We start from the raw sequence: 16,985 nt of genomic DNA on the forward strand, positions 1-16,985 counted from the left end.
TGTGTGTTTCCATTCCATGATTAATGTGACTTGAAGAGTAGTAATAAAATGAGCTCTAACATGGAAAGTAAGCGTTTCCGGACTCACGTCCACAAAACATATTTTCTTTCTTTGTGTGTGAGGAATGTTTCCTGAAAGTTTGGACGTACTTTTTTGTAACACCGTGTATATTGACTGCAACCGTGTTTGGTTTTTATCACGGCAAACACTTCGTTAGCCACAAAACACAAAATGCAGCCTTCAAAAGACGTGTCATACAGCCAGCATTTAATATAGCTGACGATTCTAACGGACGTTATGAACGTAGTTCTTTACCTTGTCTTGGGTCATCAGCTTTCCGAGTGGTCTGATGTGGCCCGCCACGAATTCCTCATCTTTGTTACGTTCATCTCGGGGCAGCGCTTGCAACAAACGTCTTCAATTATTCATTACATTTATACCAGTCGCTAACTTCCCCCACGCTTTTCTCCTGTGTAGTTCCATCTAGTATCACGGAAATTAATTGTCTCGAGTGAAAAGCAGCCCACAGTTACACTAAATTGTGTTTAATTTAAACCTTGGCCATGATTTTTGCTACAGTAATATAGCCTTCTTCAGAAGGCATACACACTAATAAATGAAAAACGTCTCAGCCCAGCGGCTGCGTCAACACCAATAAAATAACTTCAACAGCCGCTGGGCTAAGACATTTTTCATTTATTAGTGTGCATGACTTCTGAAGAAGGCTACATTATTATAGCAGAAACTATGGTCAAAGTTTAAAATAAACATTATTTAGTGCATCTGTGGGCTGTTTTTCATTCGAGACAGTTTCGTAACGGTTGCTGTTGTCGCTGCCATGATGAAAATAACGGAACTTAATCTCTGATTTCTTACTATTGGTCCTCTCATGCTGTCCTATCCTCGTGTCAGTGTTTTCCATATATTCTGTTGCTCATCGATTCACTGCAGAACAGTTCGTCTAATTTTCACACTTCTAAAGCAGCACAACCCAAACGCCAGGATTATCTTTTTTCCCACTGTTCATGATTCACTTGTCTACTGTGGTGCACTCCAGACGATAACCCTCAGAAATTTCTTCATGAAATTAAGACCAATGTCTGCATTAGTGCACTACAATAAGGTTTTCCTGGGTTTCTGACCGCACTGTCAATATGTGAAACTACCGATGTTTCGATCTCTGTTGCAAGTAACCTTCTTGCTTACACACCTTGAAGAAGGTCACTTGAGACTGTGATCGAATCGTCGGTAGTTTTACATATTGACAATGCGGTTACAAACCCATAAAGATTTTATTGGCTGTGACAATGGTCGCGGAAGCCGGCGTTTATATTATTAGAATGGTTTTCGCCAGGAATACCCTATCTGCCTGTGCTAGGCTCCTTTTTATGTACTCCACGATGTGTCTAAGCTGTTATTTAACTTCTAAAGACACCAGAATTCCTTTACTTCGTCTACATTTTTGTCCGCAACAAATCTGGTAAATTTGCTGCGAACCTCATTTACGCTACTCCTTATTACTTACAAATTTATTACTTACAAATTTCTCTCAAACCACATTTCGTTCTCGGTAGACTGTTAGTTGCACACATTATGTCCTGTGAATCTTCCTTCTTTTCAGTGAGGATAGCAATGTCATCAGCGATCGTGATCACTGATATGATTCAGACTTGATACCATTCCTGAAACCACCTTTTTCTTCCGTCGTTGTTTCTTCCATGTACAAAGTAAACAGCGAGAGAGAAACATTGCATCCTTTCCTACCCCAATTTTAATAGCAGTGATTCGTTTTTGATCTTCTGCTCTATCATTTCTTCTAGGCTCTAGTCAAGTTGTTAAGGATCTGCAAATCTAGTACTTTTTCAAAACCGGATAACCGGATGGTAGAAGAATCTTTTATCGCTTGTATTCATCCTCAATATATAACTCCTTTTTAAGTGTCTCTTATTATATTTCATCGAAGTAACAAACACTGAATCTCTCCGTCAGTGTCAACCCGCCCCCCACCCCTCTCTCTCTTTCGCCACTCTCTTGTCCACAGAGACAATAGATACACATTCTGCAGGACAGTCGTTTAAATTATCGTTCTGGTATCCTGATTTAGGTTTTCCAATTTTTCCTGCATACATTAAGGTAATATTCCGCGATGCTTCCTTTCAAGACAACAGTGACAGTTTGCTTTTCCCTCCTTCCGCCAATTCAAGCTTGCGATCCGCCACTTACCACCTATTTTCTTTATGTTAACCTTAATTTTCCCTCTTTGTTCTCAATTGAACTTTACTTTTATTCAGAATGAAAGTTTCACTGTTCGTATGAGCAACAACAAACATTTAATGGTAATGTCTGGATCTGTCCTTAATGCGTTACTTATGTCATCTTAAAGCCATACCGATTTTTTAAATTTTATTTTTATTTATTTATTTATTTTTTGCAGGTGTCTGCGTGGACATACAGGGTCATCAGTGCCGGCAAGCCTCTAAATAACTGTCACTAGGCTCATCTGAAGCTGCTTACTCTCCTTTACTAAACTGACTATTCCTTGTTGACTATGGATGTGTTCTATCAACAGATTCTCTCGTTCAGCCACGTTGCTCTATAAATTTCCTTTCTCTTCATTTGCATTCTGTACCTAAGAATTATTAGTTAACCCATCTGGCCATCAGCATATATTTTTGTAATAATACATAACTCCCAGATACCGCAGCGCTTTATTACGAACACACCTTATAAGCTATTGGAGGCGTATTTTATAATGTTATCATTAATCCATTCGTTTCCTTACACACAACCGCGACTCCATAACATCAGAACAGCTTCGGCCACACTGGTGTCTTACCACCATCGTTTAAAGGAGATGTTCCCTTGGAAATGGCGTCAGATGAGACATTTCGCTCAACGTAAAAGATCTTAAAAGCCGACAATTCAAAACTCTGTTACACTGAAACCAATGTACACCAAATCACTGTAGGTACAACTGTAAGTAGGCTGTTGAGGTTTTCTCAATTGGTAACGAGCCGGCCGGAGTGACCGTGCGGTTCTAGGCGCTACACTCTGGAACCGCGTGACCGCTACGGTCGCAGGTTCGAATCCTGCCTCGGGCATGGATGTGTGTGATGTCCTTAGGTTAGTTAAGTTTAAGTAGTTCTAAGTTCTATGGGACTGATGACCTCAGTAGTTAAGTCCCATAGTGATCAGAGCCATTAGAACCATTTGAACCAATTGGTAACGCCACGTAGCGCTCTGTATGAAAATCACTGACTCTGCTGTGTGAAGGCTGTGGTTGGTTTGCATTGTTGGAGTATATGCTATTGTAGTGTTGGGCAGTTAACAGCGCGTAGCGTTGCGCAGTTGGAGGTGAGCCGCCAGCAGTGGTGGATGTGGGGGAGAAATGGCGGAGTTTTGAGAGAGGATGATCTGGACGTGTGTCCATCAGAGACAGTAAATTTGTAAGACTGGATGTCATGAACTGCTATAAATATTAAGACTTTTGAACACTATTAAGGTAAATACATTGTTTGCTCTCTATCAAAATCTTTCATTTGCTAACTATGCCTATCAGTAGTTAGTGCCTTCAGTAGTTGAATCTTTTATTTAGCTGGCAGTACTGGCTTTCGTTGTATTGCAGTAGTTCTAATAACGAAGATTTTTGTGAGGTAAGTGATTCATGAGAGCTATAGGTAATTGTTAGTCAGGGACATTCTTTTCTGGGGATTATTGAAATTCAGATGGCGTTGCGCTAAAAATATTGTGTGTCAGTTTAAGCACAGTCATTTATAATTTTTCTAAGGGGACGTTTCGCAACATATTTCCGAAATCTCAAAATCAGGTACTGATTCGTGTCTTCAAAATGGGTGTATAATACACGCAGGCACGTATTGCCCAGGATGGAAAGAATTCGAAGTCTAGAACACGCTGACTATCTTAGATTCGGTGAACTGCCGCTAGCACCTCGGAGAGTAGTGACAATTGCTCTTATGCATTGTCCTCCAGTGCGTGGGAGGCGGTTAACTATACACGCACGAAGGGAAACAGTATCGATCTACGTCAACGGAATACCTGTGCATTCAGCTTGTGAAGTGAAGCATGCCTCACGCACGGCAGCCTTTTGAAAGGTTACTCTGTACTGTTAACGATGTCGCCGCTGCGTGCATGTGCTTAGCGGTGGCTGGCATAGGTATTCAGTGAGGATACGTGCCTCGGGGCTCTATGTAGCGCGGAGTGAGCGCTGTGGCTTCCTTGGCGTGCACACATGTCTTACAAAATTCCGCAGACGATACGTCATCATTGGTATTAACTCCATCCGTCATCGGATACTGAGGAATTTCATTCTCATTCCATATTATACTATTCCAGAAGCAGACACAAAAGCTACATATAATTACTTACCCTTCGTATCAGTGTCAGACAGATGGGTTATATTGGTTATTTCAATTTATGACACATGAAGCGACACCAGTTGTACACTTAGAACGTAAGTGCGTGCGAGGACAAAGTGGAAAATGTACTAGCAGTCTGATTTCAGTGAGATTTTGCCAACGTTGTTGGAAGGATTCTGGCAGTGTGAAAAGTCTGTACCTGACTGTCAACCCTCTTCACTTGACGAATATACCAACAATAACGTCTTTAGTTACTGGAATAGTGGGAACACAGAATATGTAAAATGTGGCGAATAGGTTAGAATCTCCAACATTTCGTGTTACAAATCCGTCAGAGCAATGTACTGCAGCAAAATTACATTGTTTTTCCTTTTACCTCTGTAATGTATAGTACCATCCGACTGCTGCTGGCACCCAGGGCCTATGAGACCGGATCACTCTGAGGGAGCTTGCCGCACCAGGTCCCGAATGCAGTGGCATTTCATCTATCTCACTTGGAGCTAGCGAGCCGTCACCATTTCACGCGTCAGTCGTAGCAATCTCGAATCTCTGAAGTGGCCTTCCCGGCAGGAAAAGTGGACGCCGCCACCTTGACCGGCCATCGGGCTCCGTAATACACCCTCTTGTTAACTACAGACGTCATACAGGATTTCGACTTTTGCTGTACCGTCTAAACATTGACTGTACCTCTTCCTTCTGGTCCTAGACCGAATGAACATTTGTTTCTGACTGTGGTGATGCGATACTCTTAGTCAAAGTCTCGCACGGAAAGTTCCAATGACCCAAGATACTGTAACATTAACGGTCGTAGTGACATTATTCGTGTTCTTTGATCATGCAAGAGGTCTTTTTCGTTTCGTGTTTCACGACAAACTACATGACCATAGTTACCGACCCTCACCATTACGTTCTTTTGTCAAGACAACGCAACAAACTTTTTGAAGCCAGTCTACGTGTCAAATACCCAAGTCCCAACCAGTCACAGTAGATTTTTTGTGGTCCGTAAATATTCAAGACTTAACCTTATTGAAGTCTGTGTGTTTAATATTTCCTCCTGTTGGAGATGCTTGTTGGAGTTTAATAAACATTTTAAGCATATTCTACTTCGGTGGGTTTACCTTGTGCTGCCTTCGGGGCATATATATATATATTATATAAATCCTCATTCTTCTGACTCGTTTCATACAGCCTGTCACGAATTTCTCTTCTGTGCTATACTTTTCATTGCAGAGTAGCACTTGCAACTTGTGTTATAAATTATCTGCTGGGTATATTCCAATATACGTCTTCCTCTACATTTTTCCCCTCTACAGCTCCATCCAGAACCATGGAAGTTACTCCCTGGTGTCTTAACAGGAGCCTAGGAGTCCTGGTCGTTCTGCTTGTAAGTGTTTCCCATACTTTCTTTTCCTCATCGATTCCACGGAGAACCTCCTCATTCCTTACTTCTCCAGCCGACCAAACGTTCAGCATCCTTCTATAGTACCATATCTCAAAGGCTTCGATTCTCTTCTGTTCCAGATTTCCCACAATACATTCTCACTACCACACAATGTTGTGCTCCAAATGTAAAGTCTGAGAAATTTCTTCCTCAAATTAAGATCTATGTTCGATACTTGCCGACCTGTCTTGTCCTGGAATTCCCTTTTCGCCAGTGGTAATCGGCTGTTTATATCCTCCTTTCTCCGTCATGGGTTATTTGACTGTCTAGATACTAGAAATCCTTCACTTTGTCTACTTCATGATCTCCAACTTTGAGGTAAAGTTCCCGCTGTTCTCATTTTTGCTACTTCTCATTTCCCTCATCTTCCTTCTTTTTACTCTCTATATATGTTCTGTACTCGTTAGACTGTTCATTCCATACAACAGATCTTGTAATCGTTCTCTTACACTGAAAATAGTAATGTCATCAGCGGATGACAGGTTTCCTTCCACTTCCAATCTCAGTCTCACTCTCCAACCTTTCTTTTATTTCCGTCATTGTTTCTTAGACCTGTAGATCGAGCAGTTGGGGTGAAAGACTACATGCCCGCCTTACAACCTTTTCTATTCCGAGCACTTCTTTCGTAGTTTTCCAGTATAATTACTCCCTTTTGGTTCCCTTACATATTGTAATTTACCCGTCTTTACCTATAACTGTACCTCTATTTTTGTCGGAATATCAAACGCCTTGCACCATTTTACAGAGCCTAAGGCTTTATCCAGATCGACAAATTCTGTGAATGTGCATTAATTTCCCTTCTTTCTTCTTTCCATTATCAAACGCAAAGTCAAAACTGTCTCTATGGTGCTTTTACCTTTCCTAAAACCAAACTGACCGTCATCTGACAGACCCCCAATTCTTTCAGTTTTGCTGTATATTATTTCACTTAGAAACTAGGATGCCTGACCTGTTAACCTGATGTGCGGTAATTCTCGCATTTGCTGACTCTTACTATCTTTGGAACTGTGTGGATAACGTTCTTCCGAAAGCCTGACACATTATACACACCAATGTGAATAGTCGTTTAGTTGCCACTTCACCAATGACTTTAGAAATTCCCATAGAATGTTGTCTGTCCTTTCTGCCCTATTTGATCTTAAGTCTTCAAAAGCTCCTTTAAATTCTGAGCCTATTATTGGATCCACATTTCTTCCCTATGAACTCCTGTTTCTTCTCATATCAGCTTGTCATACAAGTCCCCCTCATAGGTTCTTTCAACGTACTCCTTCCACCTATCCACCTCTCTCCTTTGCATTTAACAGTGGAATTCACATTGTAGCTACTATTATTGTTCCCATTATTACTTTAAATTGCAACGAAGACTGTTTTGACTTTTATATATGCTTAGTCGATTCCACCGACAATTATTTAATTTTGAATTTCTTCATGTCTTTCATGAAGATATTTCGCCTTAGCTTCCCTGCCCTTTCTGCTTATTTCATTCCTAAATGAGTTGCATTTCTGTGTTCCTTAACTGACCGTCCCTGGTAGCTGAGTGGTCAGCGCGACGAAACGTTATACTTAACAGCCCAGGTTCGATTCCCAGCTGGGTCAGAGATTTTCTCTGCTCAGGGACTGGCTGTTGTGTTGTCCTTAACATCGTCATTTCCTCCCCATCGGCACGCAAATCGCCGAGTGGCGTCAACTCGAAAGACTTGCACCAGGCGAACGGTCTACCCGACGGGAGGCCCTAGCCACACGGCATTTCTGTTCCTTAATTTCTCTGAACAATTTTCTACTTCCATCTTCGACTATTAACTTACGTATTTTTTCTGTTACCTATCGTTTCTTCGCAGTTAACTTCGTTGTACCTACGTTTTTTCCCTACTCCTGCGTTTTCCTTTTGTAGTGATGTTCATTCCTCTTATTCCTCTTCAACTGAACTGCCTACTGAGTCATTCATTATCACAGTGTCTGTAGCCTCAGAGAACTTCAAATCTGTCTCTTCATTCCATAGTACATCCGTATCCTACTTCTTTTTGCATTGATTCTTCTTCACTAGTGTCTAGTAAGTTTGGTCGCCGGCCGGTGTGGCCGTGCGGTTCTAAGCGCGTCAGTTTGGAACCGCGTGACCGCTACGGTCGCAGGTTCGAATCCTGCCTCGGGCATGGATGTGTGTGATGTCCTTAGGTTAGTTAGGTTTAAGTAGTTCTAAGTTCTAGGGGACTGATGACCTCAGTAGTTAAGTCCCATAGTGCTCAGAGCCATTTTAAGTTTGGTCTTTAAATATTCAGGTCTTAACCAGTCAGGGTCAGATGGATTTTTTTGTTCAATAAATATTCAACATTTAAACTCATTTAAGTCTGTGTGTTTACCGTTCTTCCTGTTGGAGTTGATTGTATGAGTCTAATATACATTTTAAGCATATTCTAGTTGGGTGTACTTTCCTTGTGCTGTCGTCGGCGGATACACTACTATGGTCCAAATGCAATGTCGCGTCCCGTCGTTGTGAAATGATGTGATCACTTTGACCAAGGCTACACACATGTGGATGATTTTGATCGAGAGAGAAGGCAAGCGATATCGATAAGAGACAACAATATCCAGATAATTTTTCCGGAAAGCTGAAAGAACATCTCGTGGGAAAAGAGCCATGGAGTCTTGTTTTGCGTAGTAAATCCTGGCTTGTTAAAGAAATTACAATAATAACAATCATCCATAGTGCACATCTCGATACAATAGATACATTGACATTCGTAAGTGTTATAACTCTGATGCTATTGAGTTCTCCATCAACATCCAGGACATACGTACATTTGAGGTGGATAATATCAGAGTATCGGTTCGTATTTAAATCAGCCACATCCACAATTTGAAACAATCCTGAGGATTATAATAGTGAATGACATACTCTGATCAGCCATAACATTATGACCACCCACTTAACGGCTTGTATGTCCTCCTTTGACATGGATAATAGCAGCGACGTGTCGTGGTATGGAAGCTATGGGTGCTTAGTAGGTCGTTGGAGGGAGGTGGCACCGCATCTTCACACACTAGCCACGTATTTGCCGTGAATTCCGAGGTGGGGAACGATGAGCTCTGACGCCACGTTCACTCATATCCCAGTGAGATCGGTTAAGATCTGGCGCCTTGGGGGGCCAGCAAATCAATTAAAGATATCTTCGGTGCATTGAATCACACTCCTGGCCTGGTGACATGTAGCATTATCATGTTGAAAAATACCACTGCTGTTGGGAAACTTGACCATCATGCAGAAGCTTACGTGTTTTCAACCAGTGTAATATACTCCTTTACTATCATGGTGCCTTGCACGAGCTCCACTGGACCCATGGATGACACATTAATGTTCCCCGTAGCATAATGGAGCCGCCGCCAGCTTGTCTCTGTCCCGAAATACAGGTGCCAAGCAGGTGATCCCCCAGGATGACGACAGATTCTCACCATCTTATCGGAATGATGAAAAAGTTATTGTGATTCATGACAATGCAACACTCTGCCACTGTCCCAACGTCCAGTGCCGATGGCCACGTGCCCATTTCAGTTGTAGTTGCCGATGATGTGTTGTTCACATTGGGACATGTACGGGCTGTCGGCTTCCAAAACCCATCATTAGGGATTTTCGGTGCACTGTGAGTGGAGAAACAGCTTTACTTTGCTCAGGAGTCAGTTCTGATGTTAGTTCCGCCATAGGTCGCCACTGGTCCTGTTTTACCAGACTGCCCAGTCCAAGATGAAAGACATCTGCAACGAATTGTGGCTGTCCAAGCCCACAGTGTCTGGCAGTAGTTTCACATTACTTCTGCCACGTGTTGAAGACACTAACTGCAGCACTCTTGATCACCTGACAAGTTGTGCAGTTCCCGAGATGCTCATGCCAAGCCTCCAGGCCATCACAACATGTCCCAGATCAAACTGAGATAGATCACGCTTCTTTGTCATTCTAGACAGCGACAGCACATTCACTGACACTACATGCAGAATCCATGTGTCTGACTAGGAGTCATTCCTCACCAGCTGATGCTGCTCTGCCCTGGACGGTTTTATTGAATAGTAGGACGGTGGTCGCAATGTTCTGGCCGATCAGTGTATCTCCACTTATTTTCCAGCATTATCATCGATTCTGGGATGGAGCCTCCACGTCGAACTAGCTTCTCTGAACATAATGGCAAATCGGTATGCGTGTCATGCAAACTAATATATTATGTGAGTTCTTTCACTGCATATCCCAAATCAGAATCAGCCATAAAACCCTCAATTTATCCGCCTAATCCCTTGCATTCTTCTTCAGGCATCCATCAAAACTCGCCAAACGGCAGTGATTGTGACATGGAGTGTCCATATAGGTTATTGTCATTCAGGTACTTGATGTAACTCGAATCAAGGGATGCATTGAGGCTCTCACACATACATGGATTATTTGGCTTTGCGTGCCTATCAAAATATTGACAAAGTCCGCCATGGATACCTCACTCAAAGAAAAGAAGCATGTCAGCATCAGTCAATATTTTGAAGTTGTGATTTTTTTTTGGGCGGGGGGGGGGGGCATATTATCACAAGGCAGCCCAGGTGCTGTGTAGTAGGAGCTGTAATCCAGAGAATATGTGGTCAAGCATAGACTCTGGAATTTTTCGAAAACATCTACAGGCAAGCACACGTCAGTGTCCATGTAAAGCTTTGTATACACTACTAAAGTGGATATGCTGAATTCCTGCCAGACATTCATATCATTTTCATACTCTGAATCTGAGTTTTGCCATTGTATTGTATTGTGTTATATTGAATTGGGGACCTAGAAACGACGGAGAGACGTCGTGCCCGATGTAGCCCTCAGTGGTTCACAATCCCACAAAAGGCTGCAGCAGTCCACTCACCCCACCGCCGACACACATCGAACACAGGGTTATTGTGCGGCTCAGCCCCCCAGTGGAACCTCAGCCCCCCTCGGGAACATCTCACACCAGACGATTGTAACCACAAATGTTGGTATGGTAGAGTTATGGTGGTGAGAAAATGTTTGTGCGGCAATCACCGACATAGTGTAACTGAAGGGGAATAAGCGGAACCAAATCGCATTCGCCGAGGCAGATTGAAAACCGCATTAAAAGCATCCACAGGCTGGCTGGCACTTCGGACCTTGACACTAATCCTCCAGACCGATTCGTGCTGGGAACCGGCATTTCTTCTCGCCCGGAAAGCAGTGCGTTACAGCGCACGAGTTTCGCCATACTATCTAAATACTCATAAGGAAAGACATATTTTCCTTGTCACAAGTTGAAACTTTTTCTCTTTGGGAAACGCAACTTGAGTGATATTCGTATCCTTCTGAGCCAGAGTTTCAACAAATTTCTGGAGTGCTGCCTGCATATAATGTAGTGAGTTAAGGAAGCACAGCAGAGCTCTTTGCGTCGTTCATCTGGAGAAAGAAATACATTTCTCAACAATCTCTGACCTGATGCTTCTCCATAGCGAAAGTGGCCAAGTGTTCAACAAGAAATTGAACATTGTACCGGCTTAAATTATGAAGAGAGACGGATATGTGTCGCAGTAATTGATACTTAGAGTCGCATGTGTTATGGGCGGCGCATAGGAACTTCCCCGTAAGTGCCTACGAGGACTTTCCACATTTCTATCTAAAAGCAGTCACGCACTTACATGTACAAATTTTCATTCTCGTTTGACTTCCTCATGGGAATGTTATCGCTGTAAAACTTGTCTACCTCCTATGAAGATTTTCAGCTATGAATGGCAAGCACTAAACCATACCGAAATGTGTGCTGTGGATGATCCTTATGACTGTAATTGCTTTCGCAAGTCAGAGGTTGGTCATGCAAATCATTCGTGATGTGTTTTATTTTCGACATTAATACGTGCCTTCTTATCAGCCATATCCTTAGAAAACATGCAAAAGCTTGACTATTTACTATGTCACAGACATACATTAAGGTGTCTGGCTCTTGTATTTTAGCTCATCCTCTAACTTCCTTTCTTGGAAAACTGGTCCAGTACAGGACTCAATATGGACTCACAAAACGAATCAGCGACTGATCTTGATATCACGCCATTTTCCCCTCAAAAATAGCGAATCATTGTCTCTTCAATACCAAAGGCCTAATTGGATGTGTATGAGGACAGATTCATGCTCAGCACAGCAATAACTTTAATGGCTGGACGCTGTAGATCGTTAACAACCTTCAGGAGCTCCATTTTCAGAATAGGAAGACACTTTCAGAAACCCTACAGGGTCATGGTACCCTCTCGAACCTAGGGAACGAAATTCGCTCCTCTAAAGAGTACTCAGTCACTGAGTATTCTAATTGCGATATGGCGTTACTGATGTCTTTCACTAAAATAATGGTGCAGGGAACTACCGCTAGCTACAGAATTACTACTATTACTATTACAAAAACTAGTTTATGACAATGAAGCTGCTGGTGGCTGCAGTGTGTAGCAGGGCACTGAATATACCTTGTGGTTCAAGTGAGAATGTGGGGGAGGAGAAGATCATGCATTGGCCAAGTGCGAACATTTTGCAGCTCCAGCTGTGGAGATGGCTGCTTCCACAACCCTGAGCTACTTACCAGAGGGAGCGTAAATCATGGACGCCAGAGCAGAGCGGGTGTGGGGATGGTGGCACTGGGGGAGAGGGTGAGGAGGGGCGTTATGGCAGCAGCTGCAGCTGTTGCATTTGCCCACGCAGCAACGAGTGGCACAGTAAACAGTGTATGTACTTTTCTTGGATGAACCAATTTTCCCAGACAGAAACTGCAGTACTCGCAATAGCCAACGCAAAGAACGTTGAGCACAGCTCTGTACAACTTCGAAGTGCTTTCAATACGGTATTTTACGCGGTTAGAGCCCTCAATTGGTTAGTGGGCTGCATTTTTTTTCTCTTGGTAAACGTCAGCAGTAGGTCATCAGTGCCAGTACAAGTTCAGATAAAGATTTGATTTCGGGATTTTGATAAGGACTTCTGGTTATAAATTATGTGCTTCTGCTAGTCATATTCAAGGTCACCCCCCCCCCCCCTTACCCTCCCTGCGTTACGATTCGCTGCTCACATTACTTATTATATTCAAATGTGTATTATCCCCTGTTGTTTAGCTGATACAAGATTATGGTGAATTATTCCTTGCGCTGTTGGACAGTGGGGATAACATAACATTATGTATTTTACATTTTGGCATACTTTCCTTTGGTGGTAAATAGTTATTATGGTGTGAAACTGATTGATGGCTTAGGGCATTTTTCACTGGAGATGCTAGTGGGCAAATGTGAGCTTATGACACCTGAATGTTTTAATTGTATGATTTTAAGGTAGTTCAAAGACTGGTAAATAACATGTCGTGTGGCTAGGTCCTTCCGGCAGGTAGACCGTTCGCCGAGTGCCGGTCTTTCGATTTGACGCCACTTCGGCGACCTGCGCGTCGATGAGGGTGAAATAATGATGATTAGGACAACACAGTACCCAGTCCCTGAGTGGAGAAAATCTCCGGCCGTTGACCACTCAGCTACTGTGGGTGGACCGAAGACTGGTAATTCATTTTAAAGTAAATTCATTGAAGACATAAATCTGTTATTCTTGAAATTGTTCTTCAGGCTGAAGGTTGAGGAGCAATAATAATTAGACACCGTATTTTATAAAATTGCGATGCTCTTTCGATTGAGGGCGGACTGTACATTGTATTTCTTTAAATGACTGATTTCATTGTGGATGGAAACTTGGATCATTTCTGTTTGGGTGACAATATCAGTTGCTATTTTAACCGCAAACAAATGTTGCTGCCAATTTTGTATGCCTTTCACCCAGCATCACCACTCCATATCCTAGACCTACTACATATTGGTAGTTGACCATGCTTCCAATCCACAGACCTCTAAGATACAGTTCGGTCCCAGCACGATCTGCAACCAGCAATGTGTTTTGGACAGTATCTGCAGACTCAGTAAAAATACAGTGGTCGCGTAAGTAAATATATACCTACATAATAGCTAGTATGTCCACTTTGGCAGAGATAACGGCGCCGATGGAACGAAGGAGGCCGGCCGGAGCGGCCGAGCGGTTCTAGGCGCTTCAGTCTGGAACCGGGCGACCGCTACGGTCGCAGGTTCGAATCCTGCCTCGGGCGTGGATGTGTGTGATGTCCTTAGCTTAGTTAGGTTTAAGTAGTTCTAAGTTCTAGGGGACTGATGACCTCAGCTATTAAGTCCCATAGTGCTCAGAGCCATTTGAACCATTTTTTGAACGAAGGAGGCATTTGTAGGTCGCTGGAGGGAGTCAGCTCCACATCTGAATACAAGTGTTTTTGTTGTGGTCTTCAGTCCAGAGACTGGTTTGATACTGCTCTCCATGCTACTGTATCTTGCTCAAGCCTCTTCATCTCAAAGTAACTACTGCAAGCTACATCTTTCTGAATCTGCTTAGTGTAATCATCTCTTAGTCTCCCTCTACGATTTTTACCTTTCAAACTTCCCCCCAATTCTTCAGAACATGTCCTACCAACTGATCCCTTCTTCTAGTCAAGTTGTACCACTGAATATATAAGTCACCTAATTCCTGTAAATTCCGAGGAGTGAGGCGATGAGCACTGACACATCATTAAACCACATCCCATAAGCGTTCGTTCGGGTTCAGATTTGGCGAGTTGGGGAGACAGCACATCAACTGGATCTCGCCACTGTGTTCCTCGAACCAATCTATCACAATGCTGGCCTTGTTACATGGCAGATTATCTTGTTGAAAAATTCCATTACCGTTGGGAAACATGATCGTCATGAAGGTGTTTACATGGTTTGCAACCAGTGTGCAGTACTCCTTGGTGCCTTGCACGAGCTTCAATAGACCCACTGATGATTACGTGAATATTCCCCTAACCATAATGTAGCCGCCACCGGTTTGTGTCCTTCCCACAGTACATAGTTCAAGGATTTTTCCTTTGAAAGACGACAGATTCGTGCCCTCCCATCTGCGTGATGAAGAACATATCGGGATTCATCAGACCATTCAGTGCGCTGTAACTGCGCCAATGTCCACTGGCGATAGTCACGTGCCCATTTCAGTCGTAGTAGCTGATGTTATGGTATTAAAATTGGTACACCCTTGGTTCATTGGATGTGGAACTCCATCGTTAGGAGCGTACGATACACTGTGTGTCCAGACACACTCGTCCGGCACTAACGTCAGTTGTTAGTTCCGCCATAGTTTGCCGCCTGTACTGATTTACCAGTTTGTCCAGCCTATGACGTCCAACACCTGTAAAGAAGGTGGCCCAACACCATGACATCTGCACGTGGTTTCACTTTGGTTTCGGCACAGGCTGAAGACACTCACCACAGGACTCGCTGACAATCCGACAAGTCGTGCAGTTTCCGAAATGCCCGAGCCTTCGGACCATCAGGATATGCCCTCGACCAAACTGATATAGATCATGTGCCATCCCCATTCTACAGACGGACAGTACATTCACTGATACCACATGCACTGTGCCTGTGTCGCACTAGCAGTCATTCATCGCCTGGTGAAGCTACTATCACCTGGATGGGTTTCATATCGATAGCAGGTCGGTGGCCATAATGTTATGACTGGTCAGTGTATATGATCCATAAAACATACAGATACTTAAATGATAATGTCTTTCTTCAGATTATGTATTTTTTAATTATTTATTTATATCCTCTTTCTACAAGGTTCAGTTCTCATTATAAGCTGCCTGTAGAATTTGCTGAGCGTCAGGGTTAAAATTCTATAAACTTCTTCAGTAAGTTTCTTGAAACGCCACCTGTCCATAGCCATCTCCATCCAAGAGCCCATACAGGCCTCTCTGCGCACAGTAATAGGCCAACTATTTCGTACGTGAACTGAGGTACTCGTCTCATCTGAAACGTGGACTTTTTTCATCATCACTGCAATTTATGTCACAATCCTTTCTTTCTACATGGCAGCTTGTCACACCCAGTGCACAGCAGTGAGGCTCCATGGAAAAACACCTACACAGAGCAACTGCCAGTCCAGGTAGCCAGTGATAGCACCCAGCAAAGTGGACAACGCTCTGCAAATAACAGCTTCACTTTGGCTAGCAGTGGCCACCTCTCTTGCATGTGGGCTGATCTTCTTCCATTAACAAGAAACCCCACAAAATGTCAGAGGGATACTCATTGCTGGATGCACTGTAACCCACGTATGTCCTGCAATATGTGGCTGAGTTCCACAACTGCTCACTTGATGGCCCAGCACACACACCAATGTCATAGTGGACAGGCTCCAGCCCGCTCGTACCTACGCATGCAGGAACCCACCTGTCTACAGTAATAAACATTCTCTATTATTACTGGCTGGATTACGCAAAAAAGGAGCACTTCGGTGTGGACGATCATTGTGGTATGAGCGCTAGCATTGGTCACTTACCTTCCTGGTTTCTGAGCAGACTGGCCAGAGCCACAATATAGTACTTCTCGGTAGCTATCACAGAACTGCCTTCCTTGACTCCTTCCAAATAGGACTCCTAGACTACTCTCTAGTGCTGCTCAGGAGTGGACATCCCATCATCCCTTCTTCCCACTCATTGGACTTGCTGCAGTACTCTCCAGTGTTCTGTTGCAGATGTGAGCTTTCCGTCACTTCTACTTAAACGAAATTTTTCTGGTGGATTTGGTGAAGCTTTTTGATCCAGAAGTTTGAATACTGATCATTTCCGAATCTTCTGAACATGAATACCCATTCTCTCTGTTTCTCTCCCATTTTCTCTCCATCCCTATCTCTCTCTATGCGTGTGAATAATACAGTTACATAGCTCAGTGATTTTTTTCTGATTTTTGTAGAATTCTTCGATGAAATCGCAGTTATTAACATGGATGGGGTACCACTAAGTGGTATAACAATTAATTCAATACTGCGGTCAGTTACTGAAATTGATTCATAGGAAATAGTAAATCTAGAGTTACTGTATTCGAGCTGACACCTTCCTTCACTGTGAGCAGTTGGGCAATGACTCCAGCTATCGAGGAGTGAATATGGGAGTAGTAGTTCATCAACGATGGTGCGTCTATGACTGCACACGTCGATGGTGACGATGTAACCATTGCCAGACGTGTCACTGTGTGGCGTATAGTCGTTGATGATGATGCACCCACAGCCAGACATATCACAATCTGGCGCATCTACAATG

Source organism: Schistocerca piceifrons, chromosome 3 (genome assembly GCF_021461385.2).
Source record: "Schistocerca piceifrons isolate TAMUIC-IGC-003096 chromosome 3, iqSchPice1.1, whole genome shotgun sequence".
Taxonomy (NCBI): Eukaryota; Metazoa; Arthropoda; class Insecta; order Orthoptera; family Acrididae; genus Schistocerca; species Schistocerca piceifrons.